General features: G+C 40.2%; 10 non-coding genes across 10 annotated transcripts; all 10 read right to left on the bottom strand.

Moving 5' to 3' along the window:
- Positions 1 to 213: 213 nt before the first annotated feature.
- On the bottom strand, positions 214 to 286 carry trnav-aac (transfer RNA valine (anticodon AAC)). The gene has a single exon. It is a non-coding gene; the product is annotated as a tRNA-Val (tRNA).
- A 2,816-nt stretch (positions 287 to 3,102) lies between these two features.
- trnav-cac (transfer RNA valine (anticodon CAC)) lies at positions 3,103 to 3,175 on the bottom strand. Its single transcript has one exon. It is a non-coding gene; the product is annotated as a tRNA-Val (tRNA).
- Positions 3,176 to 5,673: 2,498 nt separating this feature from the next.
- On the bottom strand, positions 5,674 to 5,746 carry trnav-cac (transfer RNA valine (anticodon CAC)). Its single transcript has one exon. It is a non-coding gene; the product is annotated as a tRNA-Val (tRNA).
- A 2,498-nt stretch (positions 5,747 to 8,244) lies between these two features.
- trnav-cac (transfer RNA valine (anticodon CAC)) lies at positions 8,245 to 8,317 on the bottom strand. Its single transcript has one exon. It is a non-coding gene; the product is annotated as a tRNA-Val (tRNA).
- Positions 8,318 to 10,815: 2,498 nt separating this feature from the next.
- trnav-cac (transfer RNA valine (anticodon CAC)) lies at positions 10,816 to 10,888 on the bottom strand. Its single transcript has one exon. It is a non-coding gene; the product is annotated as a tRNA-Val (tRNA).
- A 2,498-nt stretch (positions 10,889 to 13,386) lies between these two features.
- trnav-cac (transfer RNA valine (anticodon CAC)) lies at positions 13,387 to 13,459 on the bottom strand. Its single transcript has one exon. It is a non-coding gene; the product is annotated as a tRNA-Val (tRNA).
- Positions 13,460 to 15,957: 2,498 nt separating this feature from the next.
- trnav-cac (transfer RNA valine (anticodon CAC)) lies at positions 15,958 to 16,030 on the bottom strand. Its single transcript has one exon. It is a non-coding gene; the product is annotated as a tRNA-Val (tRNA).
- A 2,498-nt stretch (positions 16,031 to 18,528) lies between these two features.
- trnav-cac (transfer RNA valine (anticodon CAC)) lies at positions 18,529 to 18,601 on the bottom strand. Its single transcript has one exon. It is a non-coding gene; the product is annotated as a tRNA-Val (tRNA).
- A 2,498-nt stretch (positions 18,602 to 21,099) lies between these two features.
- trnav-cac (transfer RNA valine (anticodon CAC)) lies at positions 21,100 to 21,172 on the bottom strand. The gene has a single exon. It is a non-coding gene; the product is annotated as a tRNA-Val (tRNA).
- A 2,498-nt stretch (positions 21,173 to 23,670) lies between these two features.
- trnav-cac (transfer RNA valine (anticodon CAC)) lies at positions 23,671 to 23,743 on the bottom strand. Its single transcript has one exon. It is a non-coding gene; the product is annotated as a tRNA-Val (tRNA).
- Positions 23,744 to 24,564: the final 821 nt, after the last annotated feature.

Here is a 24,564-nt window from a genome sequence, read left to right on the forward strand (position 1 = left end):
AAAATCAAGAGAGTTCAACATCTATATCAATCATTAATTATCCCTACAAAAGGTCTGGTAGTTAACAGGATTTATGACAAAATGATGCTGCAATTAGAGAAGGAGCTTGGTGTCTCAGTCTCAGGACCTAAAGAGCAAACTGCAAAAAGAGACACCCACTTCATACACTGTTTACAAACAACAATTGCCACACTAGTGTGCTATCAAGAGGGATGTTTCTGCCCAGTTTCGAACTGAGGACCTTTCGCGTGTTAGGCGAATGTGATGACCACTACACTACAGAAACCACTGTTAAAAGATTCTTTGGGCTCACTCTCCAGCTTTTGCTCATTTTTGGCACTTGAAAATCATAGCTTTAAATCTGGCTAAGGAGTCTGACTTCTCAATCATTAGGATGGAAATTCTCACAACCCCACCAAAGTTCTCTTGTTTCTTACCATTTGAGGAACAGACTGTTGCTAACTAGGCATAATATGAAGAGTTTTACTTTATCTCTGTAGTTCTCTCATTGGCATATAGAGCATAACCTATTGCGCAAATTCTGTATGCTTGACATTGCCTTGCAAGGATTTTTTCTTTGCTATAGAATTGATGAAATTAACTTTTGAAATTCAGCTAATTAGCATAACCTCTGTTGGGAAACAAAATGAGAACACACTCACCAAAGTTTATGCTTCCTGTAGTAATGTTTAAGAAACTGGCTTGAATTGTCTTCACCCCATTAGGATGCAAAATTCAATCCCAGCAACCAATGTTTACTTGTTTCATTGCCTTTGAGAGACAGAATGTTACTCTCTAGGAATAATATGAAGAACTTTACCTGTTCACTGTAGGCTTATTCATTGGCATGGAAAGCAATCCCTAGTGCACAGATTCTGCATCATAAACATTGCTTTGCATGGATTTTAATTGTCAGGAGACTAGAAGGAATTTTTCTTTTAAGAATTAGCTAAGTAGCATAACTTATCTCTGTTAGTAGATCAAATACAGATGCACTCGTGGTGTTTTTGTTTTGTTTACTTTTGTTTGAAATACATGGATTAGCACACCCATCATGCTACAATGAGTTTTACATCATGCCTGTGACAATTGAAATCAGCCTTAAGCACAGCTCCTAAAGCACAGTCCTTGCATCACCGGAGCACAAGTGTGCTGCATATATTGACTTTCTCAGTTTGCAAATAGAGACCCAACAGAGAAACTACTCTTTATGTCCATACTAAGATGATAGTAATCTTCTGATCTTGAAATTTTTATTTTGCACAATGTGGAACCAAGTTGCAGAAGAAGACGTTGGGGATTTCACATGAGTTATAGTGCCAGAGTTTGGAGTACAGGAATTGGAGAACTCAATCGCAGTAACTAGGGAGTTCAAAAAATCTTTTCACTCTGCTGCAAGAAGGCCATTCGATTCCCTGATGTCTACTTCAAATACAATAGACAGAAACCAAAGAACCAACTACTGTTGCTGCTCAGCTTCAATTCAACACCTTTTACATATAATGCAAACGTGATGACCACTTCATTACAGAAATCGTGCAAAGACTCCTTGATGCAGTATGGTATTACTGCACTTTCAGAACAATCTTTTCACCAACTCATCCCCAAAACTGATAATGAGTGCAAGTTATTGAGTAAAAGAATGAATATCATTTATGCCAAAACCTTTCATATTTGCAAGTTCACAAATAGCTGCCATTTTACGCAAATTTAGTGGGTATGTTGGATGGCCTAAAATGCTAATAATGAGCAGATGTACCTAAAATTCAAAAGGTTCACAATTCTAATTTTTCAGAAATATCTGATTCAAACATGCAGAAAAAATATTGTTTAGCTGACAGGGAACCCTCTAGTCCGAGCGACACTTCAGTCCAAACTGGTGGTCCTGGAAAATTGTAGGTTCTGTTCTTGCTTTCTAAACCTATGTAGCAGGGCCGTGTGAGCTCTTCACTGCTTAAGGCCATAAAAACCGAAGATCTCTTTCATTGCAGTCCCAATAGTTGTCCTCAGAACCTCACTCCTCTCAATTCTACCTTGAAGTCATGAACAGTATTTCCTTCTTTTACCATTTTGAGTGCAGTTAAAAAGCAGCTCAGCTGCAGTTCCATGATGCTGAGTTTAAGTTGATTTCCCTGTGCAGTTCTTTAGCCTCGCCTGCCCATGCTTCCCTTTGTTCCAACCATTTTATACAGTAAACACCAAAAATGGATGAAAGAGAAATGCTTCTGCACAGTATGGAAGCTGGGACATGTGACCTGGAAAGCAAATGCAATGACCACTACTCTAGACAAATCAAGAGAGTTCAAGATCTATATCAATCAATAATGATCCCCCAAAAAGGTCTTTTAGTCAACAGGATATATGACAAAATGATGTTGCGATTAGACAAGGAGCTTGGTGCCTCAGTCTGAGGACCTAAAGGGCGAACCGCACAAAGAGTCTCCCAATTGATACACTGCTTAGAAAAAGCACGTGCCCAACTACTGTGCTATCAAGAGGGATGTTTCTGCCAGGTATGGAACAGAGGACCTTTCTCGTGTTAGGCGAACATGCTGAGCACTACACTACAGAAACCACTTTAAAATGCTTCTTTGCCTCTCCAGCTTTTGCTCATTTTTGGGGCTTGAAAATCATAGCTTTAAATCTGGCTAAGCAGTATGACTTCTCAAGCATTAGGATGAAAATTCAGACAACCCCACCAAAGTTCTCTTGTTTCCTACCCTTTTAGAAACAGACTGTTGCTAACTAGGCATAATATGAAGAGTTTTACTTTATCTCTGTAGTTCTCTCATTGGCATATAGAGCATAACCTATTGCACAAATTGTGTATGCTTGATATTGCCTTGCAAGGATTTGTTCTTTGCCATAGACTTGATGAAAGTAACTTTTAAATTTCAGCTAATTAGCATAACCTCTGTTAGGAAACAAAACGAGAACACACTCACTGAAGTTTATGCTTGAAAGACTTGAATTAGCATAGCCATTATGCTATGAGTTTTAATTAATCAGCTTTGCCATTAATTAAGGAGCCTGACTTTTTTCTGTGAAGAACAGCTCTCCATTCAATTGAAAGGACAGCAGTTACACATCTACCATGAGTTGTGTTTCTGCCTGGTATCGAGCCAGGGACCTTTCGCGTGTGAGGCAAACGTGATAACCACTACACTACAGAAACCCTACAGCACCGGCCATTCAGGATCAGCCCAGCATTTCCTCCTTTTTGGTGCCTGCAAGGCATAGTTTAAAAACTGGCTTGAATTGTCTTCTCCCCGTTAGGACGCAAAATTCAATCCCACCAAGCAATGTTTTCTTGTTTCATTGCCTTTGAGAGACAGAATGTTACTCCCTAGGAATAATATGAAGAGCTTTACCGGATCACTGTAGGCTTATTCATTGGCATGGAAAGCAGTCCCTAGTGCACAAATTCTGCATCATTAACATTGCTTTGCATAGATTTTAATTGTCAGGAGACTATAAGGATGTTACTTTTAAGAATTAGCTAAGTAGCATAACTTATCTCTGTTAGGAGATCAAATACAGATGCACTCGTGGAGTTTCTGTTTTGTTTAATTTTGTTTGAAATACATGGATTAGCACACCCATCATGCTACAATGAGTTTTACATCATCCCTGTGACAATTGAAATCAGCCTTAAACACAGCTCCTAAAGCACAGTCCTTGCATCACCGGAGGACAAGCCTGCTGCATATATTGACTTTCTCGGTTTGCAAATGGAGACAGTGATGGGATATTTTTTTCCAACAGAGAAGCTACACTTTATGTCCATACTAAGATGCTAGTAATCTTCTGATCTTGAAATTTCCATTTTGCACAATGTAGAACCAAGTTGCAGACGAAGAGGTTAGGGATTTCACATGCGTTATAGTGCCGGAGTTTGGAGTACAGGACTTGGAGAACTCAATTGGAGTAACTAGGGAGTTCAGAAAATCATTTCCCTCTGCTGCAAGAAGGCCATTCGATTCCCTGGTGTCTACTTCAAATAGAAGACACAGAAACCAAAGAACCAGCTAATGTTTCTGCTCAGCTTCAATTCAAGGTCCTTTCACACATAATGCAAATGTGATGACCAATTCACTACAGACACCATGCAAAAATGCCTTGATGCAGTATGGTATCACTGCAATTTCAGAACAATTTTTTCACCAGCTCATCCCCAAAACTGAAAATGTGTGCAAATTATTTAGGAGAAAGAATGAACATCATTTATGCCAAAACCTTTCATATTTGGAAGTTCACAAATAGCTGCCATTTTATGCAAATTTCGTGGGTATGTTGGATGGCCTAAAATGCGTTTCATGAGCAGACGTAACTAAAATTCAAATGGTTCACAATTGTAATTTTCAGAAATATCTGATTCAAACTGTCAGAAAAAAATGCTGTTTAGCTGAAAGGGAACCCTCTAGTCCGACCTACACATCAGTCCAAACTGGTGGTCCTGGAAAATTGTAGGTTCTGTTCTTGCTTTCTAAACCTATGTAGCAGGGCCGTGTGAGCTCTTCACTGCTTAAGGCCATAAAAACCGAAGATCTCTTTCATTGCAGTCCCAATAGTTGTCCTCAGAACCTCACTCCTCTCAATTCTACCTTGAAGTCATGAACAGTATTTCCTTCTTTTACCATTTTGAGTGCAGTTAAAAAGCAGCTCAGCTGCAGTTCCATGATGCTGAGTTTAAGTTGATTTCCCTGTGCAGTTCTTTAGCCTCGCCTGCCCATGCTTCCCTTTGTTCCAACCATTTTATACAGTAAACACCAAAAATGGATGAAAGAGAAATGCTTCTGCACAGTATGGAAGCTGGGACATGTGACCTGGAAAGCAAATGCAATGACCACTACTCTAGACAAATCAAGAGAGTTCAAGATCTATATCAATCAATAATGATCCCCCAAAAAGGTCTTTTAGTCAACAGGATATATGACAAAATGATGTTGCGATTAGACAAGGAGCTTGGTGCCTCAGTCTGAGGACCTAAAGGGCGAACCGCACAAAGAGTCTCCCACTTGATACACTGCTTACAAAAAGCACGTGCCCAACTACTGTGCTATCAAGAGGGATGTTTCTGCCAGGTATGGAACAGAGGACCTTTCTCGTGTTAGGCGAACATGCTGAGCACTACACTACAGAAACCACTTTAAAATGCTTCTTTGCCTCTCCAGCTTTTGCTCATTTTTGGGGCTTGAAAATCATAGCTTTAAATCTGGCTAAGCAGTATGACTTCTCAAGCATTAGGATGAAAATTCAGACAACCCCACCAAAGTTCTCTTGTTTCCTACCCTTTTAGAAACAGACTGTTGCTAACTAGGCATAATATGAAGAGTTTTACTTTATCTCTGTAGTTCTCTCATTGGCATATAGAGCATAACCTATTGCACAAATTGTGTATGCTTGATATTGCCTTGCAAGGATTTGTTCTTTGCCATAGACTTGATGAAAGAAACTTTTAAATTTCAGCTAATTAGCATAACCTCTGTTAGGAAACAAAATGAGAACACACTCACTGAAGTTTATGCTTGAAAGACTTGAATTAGCATAGCCATTATGCTATGAGTTTTAATTAATCAGCTTGGCCATTAATTAAGGAGCCTGACTTTTTTCTGTGAAGAACAGCTCTCCATTCAATTGAAAGGACAGCAGTTACACATCTACCAAGAGTTGTGTTTCTGCCTGGTATCGAGCCAGGGACCTTTCGCGTGTGAGGCAAACGTGATAACCACTACACTACAGAAACCCTACAGCACCGGTCGTTCAGGATCAGCCCAGCATTTCCTCCTTTTTGGTGCCTGCAAGGCATAGTTTAAAAACTGGCTTGAATTGTCTTCTCCCCGTTAGGACGCAAAATTCAATCCCACCAAGCAATGTTTTCTTGTTTCATTGCCTTTGAGAGACAGAATGTTACTCCCTAGGAATAATATGAAGAGCTCTACCGGATCACTGTAGGCTTATTCATTGGCATGGAAAGCAGTCCCTAGTGCACAAATTCTGCATCATTAACATTGCTTTGCATAGATTTTAATTGTCAGGAGACTATAAGGATGTTACTTTTAAGAATTAGCTAAGTAGCATAACTTATCTCTGTTAGGAGATCAAATACAGATGCACTCGTGGAGTTTCTGTTTTGTTTAATTTTGTTTGAAATACATGGATTAGCACACCCATCATGCTACAATGAGTTTTACATCATCCCTGTGACAATTGAAATCAGCCTTAAACACAGCTCCTAAAGCACAGTCCTTGCATCACCGGAGGACAAGCCTGCTGCATATATTGACTTTCTCGGTTTGCAAATGGAGACAGTGATGGGATATTTTTTTCCAACAGAGAAGCTACACTTTATGTCCATACTAAGATGCTAGTAATCTTCTGATCTTGAAATTTCCATTTTGCACAATGTAGAACCAAGTTGCAGACGAAGAGGTTAGGGATTTCACATGCGTTATAGTGCCGGAGTTTGGAGTACAGGACTTGGAGAACTCAATTGGAGTAACTAGGGAGTTCAGAAAATCATTTCCCTCTGCTGCAAGAAGGCCATTCGATTCCCTGGTGTCTACTTCAAATAGAAGACACAGAAACCAAAGAACCAGCTAATGTTTCTGCTCAGCTTCAATTCAAGGTCCTTTCACACATAATGCAAACGTGATGACCAATTCACTACAGACACCATGCAAAAATGCCTTGATGCAGTATGGTATCACTGCAATTTCAGAACAATTTTTTCACCAGCTCATCCCCAAAACTGAAAATGTGTGCAAATTATTTAGGAGAAAGAATGAACATCATTTATGCCAAAACCTTTCATATTTGGAAGTTCACAAATAGCTGCCATTTTATGCAAATTTCGTGGGTATGTTGGATGGCCTAAAATGCGTTTCATGAGCAGACGTAACTAAAATTCAAATGGTTCACAATTGTAATTTTCAGAAATATCTGATTCAAACTGTCAGAAAAAAATGCTGTTTAGCTGAAAGGGAACCCTCTAGTCCGACCTACACATCAGTCGAAACTGGTGGTCCTGGAAAATTGTAGGTTCTGTTCTTGCTTTCTAAACCTATGTAGCAGGGCCGTGTGAGCTCTTCACTGCTTAAGGCCATAAAAACCGAAGATCTCTTTCATTGCAGTCCCAATAGTTGTCCTCAGAACCTCACTCCTCTCAATTCTACCTTGAAGTCATGAACAGTATTTCCTTCTTTTACCATTTTGAGTGCAGTTAAAAAGCAGCTCAGCTGCAGTTCCATGATGCTGAGTTTAAGTTGATTTCCCTGTGCAGTTCTTTAGCCTCGCCTGCCCATGCTTCCCTTTGTTCCAACCATTTTATACAGTAAACACCAAAAATGGATGAAAGAGAAATGCTTCTGCACAGTATGGAAGCTGGGACATGTGACTTGGAAAGCAAATGCAATGACCACTACTCTAGACAAATCAAGAGAGTTCAAGATCTATATCAATCAATAATGATCCCCCAAAAAGGTCTTTTAGTCAACAGGATATATGACAAAATGATGTTGCGATTAGACAAGGAGCTTGGTGCCTCAGTCTGAGGACCTAAAGGGCGAACCGCACAAAGAGTCTCCCACTTGATACACTGCTTAGAAAAAGCACGTGCCCAACTACTGTGCTATCAAGAGGGATGTTTCTGCCAGGTATGGAACAGAGGACCTTTCTCGTGTTAGGCGAACATGCTGAGCACTACACTACAGAAACCACTTTAAAATGCTTCTTTGCCTCTCCAGCTTTTGCTCATTTTTGGGGCTTGAAAATCATAGCTTTAAATCTGGCTAAGCAGTATGACTTCTCAAGCATTAGGATGAAAATTCAGACAACCCCACCAAAGTTCTCTTGTTTCCTACCCTTTTAGAAACAGACTGTTGCTAACTAGGCATAATATGAAGAGTTTTACTTTATCTCTGTAGTTCTCTCATTGGCATATAGAGCATAACCTATTGCACAAATTGTGTATGCTTGATATTGCCTTGCAAGGATTTGTTCTTTGCCATAGACTTGATGAAAGAAACTTTTAAATTTCAGCTAATTAGCATAACCTCTGTTAGGAAACAAAACGAGAACACACTCACTGAAGTTTATGCTTGAAAGACTTGAATTAGCATAGCCATTATGCTATGAGTTTTAATTAATCAGCTTGGCCATTAATTAAGGAGCCTGACTTTTTTCTGTGAAGAACAGCTCTCCATCCAATTGAAAGGACAGCAGTTACACATCTACCAAGAGTTGTGTTTCTGCCTGGTATCGAGCCAGGGACCTTTCGCGTGTGAGGCGAACGTGATAACCACTACACTACAGAAACCCTACAGCACCGGCCGTTCAGGATCAGCCCAGCATTTCCTCCTTTTTGGTGCCTGCAAGGCATAGTTTAAAAACTGGCTTGAATTGTCTTCTCCCCGTTAGGACGCAAAATTCAATCCCACCAAGCAATGTTTTCTTGTTTCATTGCCTTTGAGAGACAGAATGTTACTCCCTAGGAATAATATGAAGAGCTCTACCGGATCACTGTAGGCTTATTCATTGGCATGGAAAGCAGTCCCTAGTGCACAAATTCTGCATCATTAACATTGCTTTGCATAGATTTTAATTGTCAGGAGACTATAAGGATGTTACTTTTAAGAATTAGCTAAGTAGCATAACTTATCTCTGTTAGGAGATCAAATACAGATGCACTCGTGGAGTTTCTGTTTTGTTTAATTTTGTTTGAAATACATGGATTAGCACACCCATCATGCTACAATGAGTTTTACATCATCCCTGTGACAATTGAAATCAGCCTTAAACACAGCTCCTAAAGCACAGTCCTTGCATCACCGGAGGACAAGCCTGCTGCATATATTGACTTTCTCGGTTTGCAAATGGAGACAGTGATGGGATATTTTTTTCCAACAGAGAAGCTACACTTTATGTCCATACTAAGATGCTAGTAATCTTCTGATCTTGAAATTTCCATTTTGCACAATGTAGAACCAAGTTGCAGACGAAGAGGTTAGGGATTTCACATGCGTTATAGTGCCGGAGTTTGGAGTACAGGACTTGGAGAACTCAATTGGAGTAACTAGGGAGTTCAGAAAATCATTTCCCTCTGCTGCAAGAAGGCCATTCGATTCCCTGGTGTCTACTTCAAATAGAAGACACAGAAACCAAAGAACCAGCTAATGTTTCTGCTCAGCTTCAATTCAAGGTCCTTTCACACATAATGCAAACGTGATGACCAATTCACTACAGACACCATGCAAAAATGCCTTGATGCAGTATGGTATCACTGCAATTTCAGAACAATTTTTTCACCAGCTCATCCCCAAAACTGAAAATGTGTGCAAATTATTTAGGAGAAAGAATGAACATCATTTATGCCAACACCTTTCATATTTGGAAGTTCACAAATAGCTGCCATTTTATGCAAATTTCGTGGGTATGTTGGATGGCCTAAAATGCGTTTCATGAGCAGACGTAACTAAAATTCAAATGGTTCACAATTGTAATTTTCAGAAATATCTGATTCAAACTGTCAGAAAAAAATGCTGTTTAGCTGAAAGGGAACCCTCTAGTCCGACCTACACATCAGTCGAAACTGGTGGTCCTGGAAAATTGTAGGTTCTGTTCTTGCTTTCTAAACCTATGTAGCAGGGCCGTGTGAGCTCTTCACTGCTTAAGGCCATAAAAACCGAAGATCTCTTTCATTGCAGTCCCAATAGTTGTCCTCAGAACCTCACTCCTCTCAATTCTACCTTGAAGTCATGAACAGTATTTCCTTCTTTTACCATTTTGAGTGCAGTTAAAAAGCAGCTCAGCTGCAGTTCCATGATGCTGAGTTTAAGTTGATTTCCCTGTGCAGTTCTTTAGCCTCGCCTGCCCATGCTTCCCTTTGTTCCAACCATTTTATACAGTAAACACCAAAAATGGATGAAAGAGAAATGCTTCTGCACAGTATGGAAGCTGGGACATGTGACTTGGAAAGCAAATGCAATGACCACTACTCTAGACAAATCAAGAGAGTTCAAGATCTATATCAATCAATAATGATCCCCCAAAAAGGTCTTTTAGTCAACAGGATATATGACAAAATGATGTTGCGATTAGACAAGGAGCTTGGTGCCTCAGTCTGAGGACCTAAAGGGCGAACCGCACAAAGAGTCTCCCACTTGATACACTGCTTAGAAAAAGCACGTGCCCAACTACTGTGCTATCAAGAGGGATGTTTCTGCCAGGTATGGAACAGAGGACCTTTCTCGTGTTAGGCGAACATGCTGAGCACTACACTACAGAAACCACTTTAAAATGCTTCTTTGCCTCTCCAGCTTTTGCTCATTTTTGGGGCTTGAAAATCATAGCTTTAAATCTGGCTAAGCAGTATGACTTCTCAAGCATTAGGATGAAAATTCAGACAACCCCACCAAAGTTCTCTTGTTTCCTACCCTTTTAGAAACAGACTGTTGCTAACTAGGCATAATATGAAGAGTTTTACTTTATCTCTGTAGTTCTCTCATTGGCATATAGAGCATAACCTATTGCACAAATTGTGTATGCTTGATATTGCCTTGCAAGGATTTGTTCTTTGCCATAGACTTGATGAAAGAAACTTTTAAATTTCAGCTAATTAGCATAACCTCTGTTAGGAAACAAAACGAGAACACACTCACTGAAGTTTATGCTTGAAAGACTTGAATTAGCATAGCCATTATGCTATGAGTTTTAATTAATCAGCTTGGCCATTAATTAAGGAGCCTGACTTTTTTCTGTGAAGAACAGCTCTCCATCCAATTGAAAGGACAGCAGTTACACATCTACCAAGAGTTGTGTTTCTGCCTGGTATCGAGCCAGGGACCTTTCGCGTGTGAGGCGAACGTGATAACCACTACACTACAGAAACCCTACAGCACCGGCCGTTCAGGATCAGCCCAGCATTTCCTCCTTTTTGGTGCCTGCAAGGCATAGTTTAAAAACTGGCTTGAATTGTCTTCTCCCCGTTAGGACGCAAAATTCAATCCCACCAAGCAATGTTTTCTTGTTTCATTGCCTTTGAGAGACAGAATGTTACTCCCTAGGAATAATATGAAGAGCTCTACCGGATCACTGTAGGCTTATTCATTGGCATGGAAAGCAGTCCCTAGTGCACAAATTCTGCATCATTAACATTGCTTTGCATAGATTTTAATTGTCAGGAGACTATAAGGATGTTACTTTTAAGAATTAGCTAAGTAGCATAACTTATCTCTGTTAGGAGATCAAATACAGATGCACTCGTGGAGTTTCTGTTTTGTTTAATTTTGTTTGAAATACATGGATTAGCACACCCATCATGCTACAATGAGTTTTACATCATCCCTGTGACAATTGAAATCAGCCTTAAACACAGCTCCTAAAGCACAGTCCTTGCATCACCGGAGGACAAGCCTGCTGCATATATTGACTTTCTCGGTTTGCAAATGGAGACAGTGATGGGATATTTTTTTCCAACAGAGAAGCTACACTTTATGTCCATACTAAGATGCTAGTAATCTTCTGATCTTGAAATTTCCATTTTGCACAATGTAGAACCAAGTTGCAGACGAAGAGGTTAGGGATTTCACATGCGTTATAGTGCCGGAGTTTGGAGTACAGGACTTGGAGAACTCAATTGGAGTAACTAGGGAGTTCAGAAAATCATTTCCCTCTGCTGCAAGAAGGCCATTCGATTCCCTGGTGTCTACTTCAAATAGAAGACACAGAAACCAAAGAACCAGCTAATGTTTCTGCTCAGCTTCAATTCAAGGTCCTTTCACACATAATGCAAACGTGATGACCAATTCACTACAGACACCATGCAAAAATGCCTTGATGCAGTATGGTATCACTGCAATTTCAGAACAATTTTTTCACCAGCTCATCCCCAAAACTGAAAATGTGTGCAAATTATTTAGGAGAAAGAATGAACATCATTTATGCCAACACCTTTCATATTTGGAAGTTCACAAATAGCTGCCATTTTATGCAAATTTCGTGGGTATGTTGGATGGCCTAAAATGCGTTTCATGAGCAGACGTAACTAAAATTCAAATGGTTCACAATTGTAATTTTCAGAAATATCTGATTCAAACTGTCAGAAAAAAATGCTGTTTAGCTGAAAGGGAACCCTCTAGTCCGACCTACACATCAGTCGAAACTGGTGGTCCTGGAAAATTGTAGGTTCTGTTCTTGCTTTCTAAACCTATGTAGCAGGGCCGTGTGAGCTCTTCACTGCTTAAGGCCATAAAAACCGAAGATCTCTTTCATTGCAGTCCCAATAGTTGTCCTCAGAACCTCACTCCTCTCAATTCTACCTTGAAGTCATGAACAGTATTTCCTTCTTTTACCATTTTGAGTGCAGTTAAAAAGCAGCTCAGCTGCAGTTCCATGATGCTGAGTTTAAGTTGATTTCCCTGTGCAGTTCTTTAGCCTCGCCTGCCCATGCTTCCCTTTGTTCCAACCATTTTATACAGTAAACACCAAAAATGGATGAAAGAGAAATGCTTCTGCACAGTATGGAAGCTGGGACATGTGACTTGGAAAGCAAATGCAATGACCACTACTCTAGACAAATCAAGAGAGTTCAAGATCTATATCAATCAATAATGATCCCCCAAAAAGGTCTTTTAGTCAACAGGATATATGACAAAATGATGTTGCGATTAGACAAGGAGCTTGGTGCCTCAGTCTGAGGACCTAAAGGGCGAACCGCACAAAGAGTCTCCCACTTGATACACTGCTTAGAAAAAGCACGTGCCCAACTACTGTGCTATCAAGAGGGATGTTTCTGCCAGGTATGGAACAGAGGACCTTTCTCGTGTTAGGCGAACATGCTGAGCACTACACTACAGAAACCACTTTAAAATGCTTCTTTGCCTCTCCAGCTTTTGCTCATTTTTGGGGCTTGAAAATCATAGCTTTAAATCTGGCTAAGCAGTATGACTTCTCAAGCATTAGGATGAAAATTCAGACAACCCCACCAAAGTTCTCTTGTTTCCTACCCTTTTAGAAACAGACTGTTGCTAACTAGGCATAATATGAAGAGTTTTACTTTATCTCTGTAGTTCTCTCATTGGCATATAGAGCATAACCTATTGCACAAATTGTGTATGCTTGATATTGCCTTGCAAGGATTTGTTCTTTGCCATAGACTTGATGAAAGAAACTTTTAAATTTCAGCTAATTAGCATAACCTCTGTTAGGAAACAAAACGAGAACACACTCACTGAAGTTTATGCTTGAAAGACTTGAATTAGCATAGCCATTATGCTATGAGTTTTAATTAATCAGCTTGGCCATTAATTAAGGAGCCTGACTTTTTTCTGTGAAGAACAGCTCTCCATCCAATTGAAAGGACAGCAGTTACACATCTACCAAGAGTTGTGTTTCTGCCTGGTATCGAGCCAGGGACCTTTCGCGTGTGAGGCGAACGTGATAACCACTACACTACAGAAACCCTACAGCACCGGCCGTTCAGGATCAGCCCAGCATTTCCTCCTTTTTGGTGCCTGCAAGGCATAGTTTAAAAACTGGCTTGAATTGTCTTCTCCCCGTTAGGACGCAAAATTCAATCCCACCAAGCAATGTTTTCTTGTTTCATTGCCTTTGAGAGACAGAATGTTACTCCCTAGGAATAATATGAAGAGCTCTACCGGATCACTGTAGGCTTATTCATTGGCATGGAAAGCAGTCCCTAGTGCACAAATTCTGCATCATTAACATTGCTTTGCATAGATTTTAATTGTCAGGAGACTATAAGGATGTTACTTTTAAGAATTAGCTAAGTAGCATAACTTATCTCTGTTAGGAGATCAAATACAGATGCACTCGTGGAGTTTCTGTTTTGTTTAATTTTGTTTGAAATACATGGATTAGCACACCCATCATGCTACAATGAGTTTTACATCATCCCTGTGACAATTGAAATCAGCCTTAAACACAGCTCCTAAAGCACAGTCCTTGCATCACCGGAGGACAAGCCTGCTGCATATATTGACTTTCTCGGTTTGCAAATGGAGACAGTGATGGGATATTTTTTTCCAACAGAGAAGCTACACTTTATGTCCATACTAAGATGCTAGTAATCTTCTGATCTTGAAATTTCCATTTTGCACAATGTAGAACCAAGTTGCAGACGAAGAGGTTAGGGATTTCACATGCGTTATAGTGCCGGAGTTTGGAGTACAGGACTTGGAGAACTCAATTGGAGTAACTAGGGAGTTCAGAAAATCATTTCCCTCTGCTGCAAGAAGGCCATTCGATTCCCTGGTGTCTACTTCAAATAGAAGACACAGAAACCAAAGAACCAGCTAATGTTTCTGCTCAGCTTCAATTCAAGGTCCTTTCACACATAATGCAAACGTGATGACCAATTCACTACAGACACCATGCAAAAATGCCTTGATGCAGTATGGTATCACTGCAATTTCAGAACAATTTTTTCACCAGCTCATCCCCAAAACTGAAAATGTGTGCAAATTATTTAGGAGAAAGAATGAACATCATTTATGCCAACACCTTTCATATTTGGAAGTTCACAAATAGCTGCCATTTTATGCAAATTTCGTGGGTATGTTGGATGGCCTAAAATGCGTTTCATGAGCAGACGTAACTAAAATTCAAATGGTTCACAATTGTAATTTTCAGAAATATCTGATTCAAACTGTCAGAAAAAAATGCTGTTTAGCTGAAAGGGAACCCTCTAGTCCGACCTACACATCAGTCGAAACTGGTGGTCCTGGAAAATTGTAGGTTCTGTTCTTGCTTTCTAAACCTATGTAGCAGGGCCGTGTGAGCTCTTCACTGCTTAAGGCCATAAAAACCGAAGATCTCTTTCATTGCAGTCCCAATAGTTGTCCTCAGAACCTCACTCCTCTCAATTCTACCTTGAAGTCATGAACAGTATTTCCTTCTTTTACCATTTTGAGTGCAGTTAAAAAGCAGCTCAGCTGCAGTTCCATGATGCTGAGTTTAAGTTGATTTCCCTGTGCAGTTCTTTAGCCTCGCCTGCCCATGCTTCCCTTTGTTCCAACCATTTTATACAGTAAACACCAAAAATGGATGAAAGAGAAATGCTTCTGCACAGTATGGAAGCTGGGACATGTGACTTGGAAAGCAAATGCAATGACCACTACTCTAGACAAATCAAGAGAGTTCAAGATCTATATCAATCAATAATGATCCCCCAAAAAGGTCTTTTAGTCAACAGGATATATGACAAAATGATGTTGCGATTAGACAAGGAGCTTGGTGCCTCAGTCTGAGGACCTAAAGGGCGAACCGCACAAAGAGTCTCCCACTTGATACACTGCTTAGAAAAAGCACGTGCCCAACTACTGTGCTATCAAGAGGGATGTTTCTGCCAGGTATGGAACAGAGGACCTTTCTCGTGTTAGGCGAACATGCTGAGCACTACACTACAGAAACCACTTTAAAATGCTTCTTTGCCTCTCCAGCTTTTGCTCATTTTTGGGGCTTGAAAATCATAGCTTTAAATCTGGCTAAGCAGTATGACTTCTCAAGCATTAGGATGAAAATTCAGACAACCCCACCAAAGTTCTCTTGTTTCCTACCCTTTTAGAAACAGACTGTTGCTAACTAGGCATAATATGAAGAGTTTTACTTTATCTCTGTAGTTCTCTCATTGGCATATAGAGCATAACCTATTGCACAAATTGTGTATGCTTGATATTGCCTTGCAAGGATTTGTTCTTTGCCATAGACTTGATGAAAGAAACTTTTAAATTTCAGCTAATTAGCATAACCTCTGTTAGGAAACAAAACGAGAACACACTCACTGAAGTTTATGCTTGAAAGACTTGAATTAGCATAGCCATTATGCTATGAGTTTTAATTAATCAGCTTGGCCATTAATTAAGGAGCCTGACTTTTTTCTGTGAAGAACAGCTCTCCATCCAATTGAAAGGACAGCAGTTACACATCTACCAAGAGTTGTGTTTCTGCCTGGTATCGAGCCAGGGACCTTTCGCGTGTGAGGCGAACGTGATAACCACTACACTACAGAAACCCTACAGCACCGGCCGTTCAGGATCAGCCCAGCATTTCCTCCTTTTTGGTGCCTGCAAGGCATAGTTTAAAAACTGGCTTGAATTGTCTTCTCCCCGTTAGGACGCAAAATTCAATCCCACCAAGCAATGTTTTCTTGTTTCATTGCCTTTGAGAGACAGAATGTTACTCCCTAGGAATAATATGAAGAGCTCTACCGGATCACTGTAGGCTTATTCATTGGCATGGAAAGCAGTCCCTAGTGCACAAATTCTGCATCATTAACATTGCTTTGCATAGATTTTAATTGTCAGGAGACTATAAGGATGTTACTTTTAAGAATTAGCTAAGTAGCATAACTTATCTCTGTTAGGAGATCAAATACAGATGCACTCGTGGAGTTTCTGTTTTGTTTAATTTTGTTTGAAATACATGGATTAGCACACCCATCATGCTACAATGAGTTTTACATCATCCCTGTGACAATTGAAATCAGCCTTAAACACAGCTCCTAAAGCACAGTCCTTGCATCACCGGAGGACAAGCCTGCTGCATATATTGACTTTCTCGGTTTGCAAATGGAGACAGTGATGGGATATTTTTTTCCAACAGAGAAGCTACACTTTATGTCCATACTAAGATGCTAGTAATCTTCTGATCTTGAAATTTCCATTTTGCACAATGTAGAACCAAGTTGCAGACGAAGAGGTTAGGGATTTCACATGCGTTATAGTGCCGGAGTTTGGAGTACAGGACTTGGAGAACTCAATTGGAGTAACTAGGGAGTTCAGAAAATCATTTCCCTCTGCTGCAAGAAGGCCATTCGATTCCCTGGTGTCTACTTCAAATAGAAGACACAGAAACCAAAGAACCAGCTAATGTTTCTGCTCAGCTTCAATTCAAGGTCCTTTCACACATAATGCAAACGTGATGACCAATTCACTACAGACACCATGCAAAAATGCCTTGATGCAGTATGGTATCACTGCAATTTCAGAACAATTTTTTCACCAGCTCATCCCCAAAACTGAAAATGTGTGCAAATTATTTAGGAGAAAGAATGAACATCATTTATGCCAACACCTTTCATATTTGGAAGTTCACAAATAGCTGCCATTTTATGCAAATTTCGTGGGTATGTTGGATGGCCTAAAATGCGTTTCATGAGCAGACGTAACTAAAATTCAAATGGTTCACAATTGTAATTTTCAGAAATATCTGATTCAAACTGTCAGAAAAAAATGCTGTTTAGCTGAAAGGGAACCCTCTAGTCCGACCTACACATCAGTCCAAACTGGTGGTCCTGGAAAATTGTAGGTTCTGTTCTTGCTTTCTAAACCTATGTAGCAGGGCCGTGTGAGCTCTTCACTGCTTAAGGCCATAAAAACCGAAGATCTCTTTCATTGCAGTCCCAATAGTTGTCCTCAGAACCTCACTCCTCTCAATTCTACCTTGAAGTCATGAACAGTATTTCCTTCTTTTACCATTTTGAGTGCAGTTAAAAAGCAGCTCAGCTGCAGTTCCATGATGCTGAGTTTAAGTTGATTTCCCTGTGCAGTTCTTTAGCCTCGCCTGCCCATGCTTCCCTTTGTTCCAACCATTTTATACAGTAAACACCAAAAATGGATGAAAGAGAAATGCTTCTGCACAGTATGGAAGCTGGGACATGTGACTTGGAAAGCAAATGCAATGACCACTACTCTAGACAAATCAAGAGAGTTCAAGATCTATATCAATCAATAATGATCCCCCAAAAAGGTCTTTTAGTCAACAGGATATATGACAAAATGATGTTGCGATTAGACAAGGAGCTTGGTGCCTCAGTCTGAGGACCTAAAGGGCGAACCGCACAAAGAGTCTCCCACTTGATACACTGCTTAGAAAAAGCACGTGCCCAACTACTGTGCTATCAAGAGGGATGTTTCTGCCAGGTATGGAACAGAGGACCTTTCTCGTGTTAGGCGAACATGCTGAGCACTACACTACAGAAACCACTTTAAAATGCTTCTTTGCCTCTCCAGCTTTTGCTCATTTTTGGGGCTTGAAAATCATAGCTTTAAATCTGGCTAAGCAGTATGACTTCTCAAGCATTAGGATGAAAATTCAGACAACCCCACCAAAGTTCTCTTGTTTCCTACCCTTTTAGAAACAGACTGTTGCTAACTAGGCATAATATGAAGAGTTTTACTTTATCTCTGTAGTTCTCTCATTGGCATATAGAGCATAACCTATTGCACAAATTGTGTATGCTTGATATTGCCTTGCAAGGATTTGTTCTTTGCCATAGACTTGATGAAAGAAACTTTTAAATTTCAGCTAATTAGCATAACCTCTGTTAGGAAACAAAACGAGAACACACTCACTGAAGTTTATGCTTGAAAGACTTGAATTAGCATAGCCATTATGCTATGAGTTTTAATTAATCAGCTTGGCCATTAATTAAGGAGCCTGACTTTTTTCTGTGAAGAACAGCTCTCCATCCAATTGAAAGGACAGCAGTTACACATCTACCAAGAGTTGTGTTTCTGCCTGGTATCGAGCCAGGGACCTTTCGCGTGTGAGGCGAACGTGATAACCACTACACTACAGAAACCCTACAGCACCGGCCGTTCAGGATCAGCCCAGCATTTCCTCCTTTTTGGTGCCTGCAAGGCATAGTTTAAAAACTGGCTTGAATTGTCTTCTCCCCGTTAGGACGCAAAATTCAATCCCACCAAGCAATGTTTTCTTGTTTCATTGCCTTTGAGAGACAGAATGTTACTCCCTAGGAATAATATGAAGAGCTCTACCGGATCACTGTAGGCTTATTCATTGGCATGGAAAGCAGTCCCTAGTGCACAAATTCTGCATCATTAACATTGCTTTGCATAGATTTTAATTGTCAGGAGACTATAAGGATGTTACTTTTAAGAATTAGCTAAGTAGCATAACTTATCTCTGTTAGGAGATCAAATACAGATGCACTCGTGGAGTTTCTGTTTTGTTTAATTTTGTTTGAAATACATGGATTAGCACACCCATCATGCTACAATGAGTTTTACATCATCCCTGTGACAATTGAAATCAGCCTTAAACACAGCTCCTAAAGCACAGTCCTTGCATCACCGGAGGACAAGCCTGCTGCATATATTGACTTTCTCGGTTTGCAAATGGAGACAGTGATGGGATATTTTTTTCCAACAGAGAAGCTACACTTTATGTCCATACTAAGATGCTAGTAATCTTCTGATCTTGAAATTTCCATTTTGCACAATGTAGAACCAAGTTGCAGACGAAGAGGTTAGGGATTTCACATGCGTTATAGTGCCGGAGTTTGGAGTACAGGACTTGGAGAACTCAATTGGAGTAACTAGGGAGTTCAGAAAATCATTTCCCTCTGCTGCAAGAAGGCCATTCGATTCCCTGGTGTCTACTTCAAATAGAAGACACAGAAACCAAAGAACCAGCTAATGTTTCTGCTCAGCTTCAATTCAAGGTCCTTTCACACATAATGCAAACGTGATGACCAATTCACTACAGACACCATGCAAAAATGCCTTGATGCAGTATGGTATCACTGCAATTTCAGAACAATTTTTTCACCAGCTCATCCCCAAAACTGAAAATGTGTGCAAATTATTTAGGAGAAAGAATGAACATCATTTATGCCAACACCTTTCATATTTGGAAGTTCACAAATAGCTGCCATTTTATGCAAATTTCGTGGGTATGTTGGATGGCCTAAAATGCGTTTCATGAGCAGACGTAACTAAAATTCAAATGGTTCACAATTGTAATTTTCAGAAATATCTGATTCAAACTGTCAGAAAAAAATGCTGTTTAGCTGAAAGGGAACCCTCTAGTCCGACCTACACATCAGTCCAAACTGGTGGTCCTGGAAAATTGTAGGTTCTGTTCTTGCTTTCTAAACCTATGTAGCAGGGCCGTGTGAGCTCTTCACTGCTTAAGGCCATAAAAACCGAAGATCTCTTTCATTGCAGTCCCAATAGTTGTCCTCAGAACCTCACTCCTCTCAATTCTACCTTGAAGTCATGAACAGTATTTCCTTCTTTTACCATTTTGAGTGCAGTTAAAAAGCAGCTCAGCTGCAGTTCCATGATGCTGAGTTTAAGTTGATTTCCCTGTGCAGTTCTTTAGCCTCGCCTGCCCATGCTTCCCTTTGTTCCAACCATTTTATACAGTAAACACCAAAAATGGATGAAAGAGAAATGCTTCTGCACAGTATGGAAGCTGGGACATGTGACTTGGAAAGCAAATGCAATGACCACTACTCTAGACAAATCAAGAGAGTTCAAGATCTATATCAATCAATAATGATCCCCCAAAAAGGTCTTTTAGTCAACAGGATATATGACAAAATGATGTTGCGATTAGACAAGGAGCTTGGTGCCTCAGTCTGAGGACCTAAAGGGCGAACCGCACAAAGAGTCTCCCACTTGATACACTGCTTAGAAAAAGCACGTGCCCAACTACTGTGCTATCAAGAGGGATGTTTCTGCCAGGTATGGAACAGAGGACCTTTCTCGTGTTAGGCGAACATGCTGAGCACTACACTACAGAAACCACTTTAAAATGCTTCTTTGCCTCTCCAGCTTTTGCTCATTTTTGGGGCTTGAAAATCATAGCTTTAAATCTGGCTAAGCAGTATGACTTCTCAAGCATTAGGATGAAAATTCAGACAACCCCACCAAAGTTCTCTTGTTTCCTACCCTTTTAGAAACAGACTGTTGCTAACTAGGCATAATATGAAGAGTTTTACTTTATCTCTGTAGTTCTCTCATTGGCATATAGAGCATAACCTATTGCACAAATTGTGTATGCTTGATATTGCCTTGCAAGGATTTGTTCTTTGCCATAGACTTGATGAAAGAAACTTTTAAATTTCAGCTAATTAGCATAACCTCTGTTAGGAAACAAAACGAGAACACACTCACTGAAGTTTATGCTTGAAAGACTTGAATTAGCATAGCCATTATGCTATGAGTTTTAATTAATCAGCTTGGCCATTAATTAAGGAGCCTGACTTTTTTCTGTGAAGAACAGCTCTCCATTCAATTGAAAGGACAGCAGTTACACATCTACCAAGAGTTGTGTTTCTGCCTGGTATCGAGCCAGGGACCTTTCGCGTGTGAGGCGAACGTGATAACCACTACACTACAGAAACCCTACAGCACCGGCCGTTCAGGATCAGCCCAGCATTTCCTCCTTTTTGGTGCCTGCAAGGCATAGTTTAAAAACTGGCTTGAATTGTCTTCTCCCCGTTAGGACGCAAAATTCAATCCCACCAAGCAATGTTTTCTTGTTTCATTGCCTTTGAGAGACAGAATGTTACTCCCTAGGAATAATATGAAGAGCTCTACCGGATCACTGTAGGCTTATTCATTGGCATGGAAAGCAGTCCCTAGTGCACAAATTCTGCATCATTAACATTGCTTTGCATAGATTTTAATTGTCAGGAGACTATAAGGATGTTACTTTTAAGAATTAGCTAAGTAGCATAACTTATCTCTGTTAGGAGATCAAATACAGATGCACTCGTGGAGTTTCTGTTTTGTTTAATTTTGTTTGAAATACATGGATTAGCACACCCATCATGCTACAATGAGTTTTACATCATCCCTGTGACAATTGAAATCAGCCTTAAACACAGCTCCTAAAGCACAGTCCTTGCATCACCGGAGGACAAGCCTGCTGCATATATTGACTTTCTCGGTTTGCAAATGGAGACAGTGATGGGATATTTTTTTCCAACAGAGAAGCTACACTTTATGTCCATACTAAGATGCTAGTAATCTTCTGATCTTGAAATTTCCATTTTGCACAATGTAGAACCAAGTTGCAGACGAAGAGGTTAGGGATTTCACATGCGTTATAGTGCCGGAGTTTGGAGTACAGGACTTGGAGAACTCAATTGGAGTAACTAGGGAGTTCAGAAAATCATTTCCCTCTGCTGCAAGAAGGCCATTCGATTCCCTGGTGTCTACTTCAAATAGAAGACACAGAAACCAAAGAACCAGCTAATGTTTCTGCTCAGCTTCAATTCAAGGTCCTTTCACACATAATGCAAACGTGATGACCAATTCACTACAGACACCATGCAAAAATGCCTTGATGCAGTATGGTATCACTGCAATTTCAGAACAATTTTTTCACCAGCTCATCCCCAAAACTGAAAATGTGTGCAAATTATTTAGGAGAAAGAATGAACATCATTTATGCCAACACCTTTCATATTTGGAAGTTCACAAATAGCTGCCATTTTATGCAAATTTCGTGGGTATGTTGGATGGCCTAAAATGCGTTTCATGAGCAGACGTAACTAAAATTCAAATGGTTCACAATTGTAATTTTCAGAAATATCTGATTCAAACTGTCAGAAAAAAATGCTGTTTAGCTGAAAGGGAACCCTCTAGTCCGACCTACACATCAGTCCAAACTGGTGGTCCTGGAAAATTGTAGGTTCTGTTCTTGCTTTCTAAACCTATGTAGCAGGGCCGTGTGAGCTCTTCACTGCTTAAGGCCATAAAAACCGAAGATCTCTTTCATTGCAGTCCCAATAGTTGTCCTCAGAACCTCACTCCTCTCAATTCTACCTTGAAGTCATGAACAGTATTTCCTTCTTTTACCATTTTGAGTGCAGTTAAAAAGCAGCTCAGCTGCAGTTCCATGATGCTGAGTTTAAGTTGATTTCCCTGTGCAGTTCTTTAGCCTCGCCTGCCCATGCTTCCCTTTGTTCCAACCATTTTATACAGTAAACACCAAAAATGGATGAAAGAGAAATGCTTCTGCACAGTATGGAAGCTGGGACATGTGACTTGGAAAGCAAATGCAATGACCACTACTCTAGACAAATCAAGAGAGTTCAAGATCTATATCAATCAATAATGATCCCCCAAAAAGGTCTTTTAGTCAACAGGATATATGACAAAATGATGTTGCGATTAGACAAGGAGCTTGGTGCCTCAGTCTGAGGACCTAAAGGGCGAACCGCACAAAGAGTCTCCCACTTGATACACTGCTTAGAAAAAGCACGTGCCCAACTACTGTGCTATCAAGAGGGATGTTTCTGCCAGGTATGGAACAGAGGACCTTTCTCGTGTTAGGCGAACATGCTGAGCACTACACTACAGAAACCACTTTAAAATGCTTCTTTGCCTCTCCAGCTTTTGCTCATTTTTGGGGCTTGAAAATCATAGCTTTAAATCTGGCTAAGCAGTATGACTTCTCAAGCATTAGGATGAAAATTCAGACAACCCCACCAAAGTTCTCTTGTTTCCTACCCTTTTAGAAACAGACTGTTGCTAACTAGGCATAATATGAAGAGTTTTACTTTATCTCTGTAGTTCTCTCATTGGCATATAGAGCATAACCTATTGCACAAATTGTGTATGCTTGATATTGCCTTGCAAGGATTTGTTCTTTGCCATAGACTTGATGAAAGAAACTTTTAAATTTCAGCTAATTAGCATAACCTCTGTTAGGAAACAAAACGAGAACACACTCACTGAAGTTTATGCTTGAAAGACTTGAATTAGCATAGCCATTATGCTATGAGTTTTAATTAATCAGCTTGGCCATTAATTAAGGAGCCTGACTTTTTTCTGTGAAGAACAGCTCTCCATTCAATTGAAAGGACAGCAGTTACACATCTACCAAGAGTTGTGTTTCTGCCTGGTATCGAGCCAGGGACCTTTCGCGTGTGAGGCGAACGTGATAACCACTACACTACAGAAACCCTACAGCACCGGCCGTTCAGGATCAGCCCAGCATTTCCTCCTTTTTGGTGCCTGCAAGGCATAGTTTAAAAACTGGCTTGAATTGTCTTCTCCCCGTTAGGACGCAAAATTCAATCCCACCAAGCAATGTTTTCTTGTTTCATTGCCTTTGAGAGACAGAATGTTACTCCCTAGGAATAATATGAAGAGCTCTACCGGATCACTGTAGGCTTATTCATTGGCATGGAAAGCAGTCCCTAGTGCACAAATTCTGCATCATTAACATTGCTTTGCATAGATTTTAATTGTCAGGAGACTATAAGGATGTTACTTTTAAGAATTAGCTAAGTAGCATAACTTATCTCTGTTAGGAGATCAAATACAGATGCACTCGTGGAGTTTCTGTTTTGTTTAATTTTGTTTGAAATACATGGATTAGCACACCCATCATGCTACAATGAGTTTTACATCATCCCTGTGACAATTGAAATCAGCCTTAAACACAGCTCCTAAAGCACAGTCCTTGCATCACCGGAGGACAAGCCTGCTGCATATATTGACTTTCTCGGTTTGCAAATGGAGACAGTGATGGGATATTTTTTTCCAACAGAGAAGCTACACTTTATGTCCATACTAAGATGCTAGTAATCTTCTGATCTTGAAATTTCCATTTTGCACAATGTAGAACCAAGTTGCAGACGAAGAGGTTAGGGATTTCACATGCGTTATAGTGCCGGAGTTTGGAGTACAGGACTTGGAGAACTCAATTGGAGTAACTAGGGAGTTCAGAAAATCATTTCCCTCTGCTGCAAGAAGGCCATTCGATTCCCTGGTGTCTACT

This window comes from Electrophorus electricus, chromosome 2 (assembly GCF_041902795.1).
Source record: "Electrophorus electricus isolate QZ-2024a chromosome 2, ASM4190279v1, whole genome shotgun sequence".
NCBI classification, from domain to species: domain Eukaryota; kingdom Metazoa; phylum Chordata; class Actinopteri; order Gymnotiformes; family Gymnotidae; genus Electrophorus; species Electrophorus electricus.